At 41.9% G+C, this 7,713-nt stretch overlaps 1 long non-coding RNA gene across 1 annotated transcript in view; it reads left to right on the top strand.

Annotated features, from left to right (window-relative positions):
• The window catches only part of LOC125291289, a 5,702-nt gene extending 1,644 nt beyond the window's left edge, over positions 1-4,058 (top strand). Inside the window, exon 6 of the long non-coding RNA XR_007192962.1 lies at positions 3,974-4,058. This is a non-coding gene — a long non-coding RNA (uncharacterized LOC125291289). The remainder of the gene's footprint in view (positions 1-3,973) is intronic.
• The last annotated feature ends 3,655 nt before the right edge of the window (positions 4,059-7,713 follow it).

Below are 7,713 nucleotides of genomic sequence, written 5' to 3'. Positions count from 1 at the left end.
TCAACAGGAAGTGCCAGAATCGTCTCAAAAGCGCTCGTATACTCACAGAAAATACTTGTGCGAGCGGCAGAGATTCGTAATAGCAGAATAGCTTTGTAATTGAAAGACAGCAACTGTGGAAGGTTTAGTACCTGTGGAATATATTTGTAAGTGAAGGACATATGAGTAATACTTAAAGGGGAAATTGGCAGGATTAGCTATATTTCCCCCTCTGCTGGAGAAGTTGTGCATTATGCTACCTCAAACTGTGGAAAAAGGTAACGATAAAGCACATGGATTTGTTTACAAGCTAGCGAAACGGTTAGCATAACTTCGGCAGAACAATGTGGATGTTACAAGGTAAGAAATGACGTTTACAAACGGAAGTTCGGGAGGAGCATGACAGAGTTTGCCACGCCTCCTTCAATCAGACAGGTTATTTATTCGCCTCCTTCAGTCAGACAGGTTATTTATTCGCCTCCTTCAGTCAGACAGGTTATTTATTCGCCTCCTTCAGTCAGACAGGTTATTTATTCGCCTCCTTCAATCAGACAGGTTATTTATTTGCAGTCGGCCTCTATCTGCCGAAGTTGCAGCATCGGCGTCACTCCGCTTGCAACCCACCACCTCCCCTTACGCCTCCCGTCTTCCATAGTTCAAGAATAAGAGGGTGTATTGCGGAATCCTGCACGACTCCTGCCTGCGCAGTTGACTCCTGCACGATCCCGCAATTCACTTCAGGACCCTGGCCAGAGACTTCGTCAAACATGCTTTTCTATTATGCTATTATATCTGTTTGCAAATTACGGAATGTGAACTAGTGAAACACGATTCAAAACGAGTTTCTAGTTTCTCACTTCTCTTTCCGGGACGGTAGTCTCAATGTTGCAAGGTTGGTTTTCCGCTTGGGGACGCTAGGGGCAGCGGGGAAAGTCACCATTTCCGCCGGAACAGGTCATTTAACCATCCAAATGATTTCTAAATGGGTTTATTACGTTGAAAGTTGCCAAGTACCCCTTTAAAATTGTTTGTGTTATTTTTTTGTTAAATCACAAATCATTTTTGCAGTTACAAATCCTGATACACACGCACACAATACATATGAGACGCTTTTCATCCCTAAGGTGGTGCAAAAGTCTGTGCACTTGCAGAAAAGATTTGTAACTGTAGGACAACTTTTTGTGCGTAGAATATTGATTTATAATTGTAGAATATTTTTGTAATGGTAAAATATTTTAACTGTAGGATGATTTGTAGATGTAAAAGCGATCTGTACCCGTAGAATAGATTTGTAAGTGTAGGGCATATTTGTAATTTTGACAATTACTTGTACGGATCATTTGTACAGTTACAAATAATTTCTACAGTTTTAAAACGTGATACACACTTACAAAACATTTGAGTCTAATATTCTTTCATACAGTAGCACATATATGAGATGCACTCAAATACACCACACTGTTGTAGCCAGTAGCACACATATGAGATGCACTTAAATACACCAAACTGTTGTAGCCAGTAGCACATATATGAGATGCACTCAAATACACCACACTGTTGTAGCCAGTAGCACTATGAGATGCACTTAAATACATCACACTGTTGTAGCCAGTAGCACATATACTGTATGAGATGCACTTAAATACACCACACGTTGTAGCCAGTAGCACATATATGAGATGCACTTAAATACACCACACTGTTGTAGCCAGTAGCACATATATGAGATGCACTCAAATACACCACACTGTTGTAGCCAGTAGCACATATATGAGATGCACTTAAATACACCACACTGTTGTAGCCAGTAGCACATATATGAGATGCACTTAAATACACCACACTGTTGTAGCCAGTAGTACATATATGAGATGCACTCAAATACACCACACTGTTGTAGCCAGTAGTACATATATGAGATGCACTTAAATACACCAAACTATTATAGCCAGTAGCACATATATGACATGCCATCTCTTGAAAGTAACATGATGCGACCGCTGACATCTTGTGAACGGGTAAACAAAACTGCATTGAGATCTGGGTTTAAAAAAACAATAACAGTAAATTCGATGACAATAAAAATGATTTAAAAATGGATTATGGGCGAAGCTGCGTCCATGGGGAACAGAGCAGCAGTAAACAACCTGGATTTGATTGATGAGTATATAACTAGATGTACCGCAGAGCGGTACAAAATATGACCGCCACCCAGTCCAGCACATTTTCTCCATAAAAATAACGCTGAAAGGCCTATATGATTCTAATTGTCTCACTAAATTGCATTATCCACACTCAATTGTCGCTGGTATCTGCTAGACAACAAGTACCAAAACATGATTAGTTCATAGATTTCACATGTAAATTTCATTTTATACAACCCCACCCCCATCTTGCCTGTTCATAATTCTGAGAAATTCTTGAATTGTGTGTATGTGTCGCGCACACGTTTATGTTTATGTGTGTGTGTGTGTGTGTGCGTGCTTGTGTGTTTGTTTGCCGCGATGTGTGTTGGTGCATGTGCATGCATGCGTACATATGTCTACTGTGTGAGTATGTGTCATACGTATGATTACTGTGAATGTATGTGTGTGCTTGTGTATCTGTTTATGCACATGTGTGCACATGGAATGGGTTAACATGACCCCTGGAGGCAAACATACAGAAAAAAATTGGTCATCCTAGGCCCCTCGGTTCTCAAGATATTCACAGAAAACTGTGTCTGCCCTACCCTCCTTCGGGGGTCCAGTCCAGCGGGGGGCTACAGATCAAACTAAAAAACGATGGTTCCATGCTATCCATGTGGGTTACATGCCCACCAAGTTTCGATGTACCCGGTCTTTCAGTGTCCCAGGAACTTTTCTTTCAGTGTCCCAGGAATCCTTGTTGGTGTATGCGGTCACTAAATGTACACATAAATCATTTTTTTGTAAGGCCCCCATGAACGAAAGTTCACAAAACTTGGCATGCATTCGGAAGGGGGCATAATGATCCTACACTTTCAATTTCGTGCAGTTTTGACCATGTCAGCCAGAGATATTGTGATGAAAACACCAATTTTTTTGCTTTTTAATTTTTAACTAGGTGGCGCTCTACATGAAATAAGTGGTAATGGGATGGGTTCACATGTCCCCTTAAGACCAACATACAAAAAAAGATGGACCTCCTAGGCCCTACGGTTCTCGAGATATTCACAGAAAACTGTCTCCGGCCACCTACAGGCCAGTTGGTGTATAGTAACATCAATTAATTTATTGTGTGGCCCCCCATGAACGGAATTCCACGAAACTTGGAGTGCATTCAGAGAGTGTCATAATGATCCTACACTTCCAATTTCGTGCAGTTTTGACTATGTTAGGTCACAGATACCTGCGATTACAACACCTCATTTTTACTTTTTTGTGTTTAACTAGGTGGCGCTATACATGAAATGAGTGGTTATGGAATGGGTTGACATGGCCCCTTGATGGTCCTCCTAAACCCTACGGTTCTCGAGATATTCGCTTAAAACTGTGTCTGCCCTACCCTCCTTTCGGGGGGTCCAGTCCAGCGGGGGGGCTACAGATCAAAATGTAAAACGATGGTTCCATGCTATCCATGTGGGGTTACATGCCCACCAAGTTTCGTGTACCCCGGTCTTTCAGTGTCCCGGGAATCCTTGACAGAAATTTGGACATGCGAAAAATAAAAAAAAATAAAAAATCTGACTAAACCTTCGCTGCGCGGCGGTCATAATAACAGGCTTACAGGCTAATTTATAATTCAAGTGAATTGTTTTTAATTATAACATGGTACAAATTAAGTTCAACGTTTAGATTTATCTAGAACTGTTTCTGAAATGTTGCGCTGAGCTTACTAAAATGGCGCCCACGGGCTCAGAGCGTAGGTACTTCATGCCAATGACGTAACAGAGGCATGTTGCTCCGCTCTAAGATCTTTGATCGCTAGATAGATGAATGGGTGTATAGATGGATAATTACTCTTTTTCTTACAGTGAAATTGTTCTGACAGACTGGAGAGACTGGAACTGGCCTTAAACAACAACGGCAACAACAACAACCACCACCACCACCACAACAACAACAACAACAACAACAACAACAACAACAACAACAACAACAACAACAAAACACACACACACACACACACACACACACACACACACACACACACACACAGTGTGACATTGTCACCATCAAATGATTTCCCATTTTTCTTTCTTTCAGTTGCTGTAAATAATCCCCTTGTCAGACTATTGCATGTCTCCAACTAAATGAATATTGTTTGTAAGTTGAATTTTATTCATGTCACTGACTAACAATTTACATAAATGTAATACGTTTCAACAAGGGCTCCGAGGTATTGTTGAGAAAAATTGTGACACGATGCAGAAAATCGCATAAACATCAGGACAGAGGCAACAATAACAACCTGTTGATGAACTATGGGACAGTCTTATATGCAGCATACATTTAGTTTAGAACCAGGATATAATGGCAAGCAAAACAAGCCTTTATCCCAATATCTTGATATCAAGCTTCCTTTTCTGTCAACTTAACTAGTAAGCACTTTGGGCTTCACTAGTTAACTAGTAAGCATTTTGGCTCTCACTCGTTAACTAGTGCAAAAAAAATAGTTAATAAAACTATTATAAAAAAACTATATAATCAAAATAGTTGATAAAAACGGCTCACTAGTATAGTACTATAGTATATTAGCTTGATATCAAGATATCGGAATAAATGCTAATTTGGTTTGCCATAGACCTTTCACCCTCTCTCAGAAAAACAGACTCTGCCCTTGGGTGCAGTCTGGGTAAAAAATAGACAGAACAGAACAGGAAGCTGCTTTCTTTTCAGTGATGCTGTTTCTGTGCAGACAGTTTACATTGACCTAAATGACTACACCCAGCATGTCATTTGTGTACTCTGCCTGCAGTGAATGTATGTGTGCACACACACACACACACACACACACACACGCACACACACGCACACACACACGCGCACACACACACACCTCTGCCCAACAGTGCGGCACACACACACACCTGAGCTAACATGGCGAAAATAAACACTCAGTACACTCATGTCTCTGGTGCTTTATTTGGTTATAGAAACACACACACACACACACACACACACCTGAGCTAGCATGGCGAAAATAAACACTCAGTACACTCATGTCTCTGGTGCTTTATTTGGTTATAGCAAGACACACACACAGACACACACACACACAGACACAGACACACATACACTTTACTTAAATTGATGGTTCGGAGTAATTTCACCCTTGGGTCCTTTGCACTATGACCTCGAGCCAAACACCCCGCCAGAAGCTTTTTTCCCTCGGTCAAACATTGGTTGAGTTAGCGCGAATGAATAGCTCAAATAAATGAATGAAGTGCATCTCGTCTGTGATTTGCTGGAACAGTTTGTTATGTTTTCATGGGCTAGGTTTGCCCAGGTTGTTTTTATTGCCGTTTTTGGAACCTGAGCTGTCCACAGAGATCGCGTTTTTTTACAGTGTATTCAGGACACAGACAGCTAGCGATTGATTAGGTCATGTTTGCAGTAAGTGACATGAAATGTTTTAGCCTAAAAAAATGCATGGCATCGCTTAGAGAACCTTTAACACTAAGTTGTAAATATTTGGATTTGGAAAACTTTGGATATACCAAAAAACTTGTACAGGCTTTTCCCAAAACACGGAAGTAAGGTCAATGCAGCGGTAGCGGTAGCAGCACTGCCACTGGATTCTAATTGATCATTAATATTGAATAATAGAATCTGCTGGATTCTAATTGATCATTTTTATGTTTTTTTGGGGCTTTTTGCATTTATTATGACAGGACAGTGAAGACAGACAGGAAGTGAATGGGAGAGAGAGATGGGGTGTGATCGGGACATGACCGCAGGTCGGACTCGAACCTGGGTCCCCGTGGGCACTCAGACCCGTATATGGTACGGACGCTGTAGCCTGCTGCACCAAAGCGCCCCCCGAATCTGCTGGATTCTAATTGATCATGAATATTAAATAATAGAATCTGCTGGATTCTAATTGATCATGAATATTGAATAATAGAATCTGCTGGATTCTAATTGATCATTGAATAATATAATCTGCTGGATTCTAATTGATCATGAATATTGAATAATAGAATCTGCTGAATTCAAATGTTATCTCTCCTCTTTTGGTCATGCATTCTTTTGTCTTTCTTTTAAATTGATATCTGAGGAAAATAAACACACATGTGCGCAATCCCATCTCTCCACCCTCTGCGCGCGCACACACACACACACACACACTCTGTCCTTATTCTTTTTTTCCTGGAACACTATGTGCCTGAATTCCAAAGGCCATATCCTCCCTATAGAAGTCTTAAAGAATGTTGCAGTGTTTCAACATGTCCAGTGTGTTTGTGTGAGTCTGTGTGTATGTGTGTGTGTGTATGCATATGTATATGTGCGTGCGTGCGTGTGTGTTTTAAAGAGAGTAGGAGGGAGGGGGTTGAGGTGGAGGGGGTAGAACAACTATTTGCATACACTCCCCCTCAAACAACCAAACACATTAATATGTACACACACACACACACACACACACACTATCAAGCATGCTTGGCTATGGGCCTGCTCAAGTTAATGGCTGTGTGTATGTGGGTGCATGCGTGTGCGTGTGCACGTGCTTTTGCGTGTGAGTATGCATTGCTGCTTCAATCCGGTCCCCAATTCATGCATTGCACGGTCTTGCTGTGCGTGCAATACAATGTAACGATTGGTTTTCCAGCCGGTTAGCTAGAGGTTACATGTAGCACAAAACAATAACAATGACTAGCCTCCTGCTAATGCCCCTCGTGGCTCGAGAGAAACGCGACAGCACTTGTTGAAATTGAAATAGGCGAAATTGAGTTACTAAAAAAGTTTTTATTATTAATTCACATTGACCATACCCAGTAAGGGAGAATGAGGGACGTGTTCTCGTGTTCTAGACCAATGTCCAGCACTTAGAGACAGCTGCTGCCCTGGTGGCATCCATGTTCTTCCCAAAAAGACTACAAACCCCAGCATTCGCGCTAGCAACTCATTCGTACATGTTGTACGGGTGGGCGTACGATGATTCTAATGGAAAGGGCCGTAACTCCAATACACCTCCCAAATACACATAAGTATATACTCTTTTGATCCTGTGAGGGAAATTTGGTCTCTGCATTTATCCCAATCCGTGAATTAGTGAAACACACTCAGCACACAGTGAACACACAGTGAGGTGAAGCACACTAATCCCGGCGCAGTGAGCTGCCTGCAACAACAGCGGCGCTCGGGGAGCAGTGAGGGGTTAGGTGCCTTGCTCAAGGGCACTTCAGCTGTGCCTACTGGTCAGGCCCCCATAGATCCATAGTCCCATTTGTATACACTACCCCTCGAACAGCCAAACACATTGTGCACACACACACACACACACACACACTTTCTCTCTCTGTCTCTCTCTCTCACACACACACACACACACACACACACACACATATGAAAGATGTCTTTACATCAGCCCTGTGATGTGCTCTCTCTCTCTCTCTGGAGTAAAGCTATCAACCATGCTTGGCTATGGGCCTGCTCAAGTTAATGGCTGTGTGTGTGTGTGTGTGTGTGTGTGTGTGTGTGTGGGGGGGGGTACTTAAGTACTTAAGTTGGCTTTTGTCATGCTAATAATTCTCCATGAATTGAATGGGGTGGA

This window comes from Alosa alosa, chromosome 2, assembly GCF_017589495.1.
Source record: "Alosa alosa isolate M-15738 ecotype Scorff River chromosome 2, AALO_Geno_1.1, whole genome shotgun sequence".
In the NCBI taxonomy this organism is placed as follows: domain Eukaryota; kingdom Metazoa; phylum Chordata; class Actinopteri; order Clupeiformes; family Clupeidae; genus Alosa; species Alosa alosa.
This window is presented reverse-complemented; position numbering and strand designations above follow the sequence as displayed.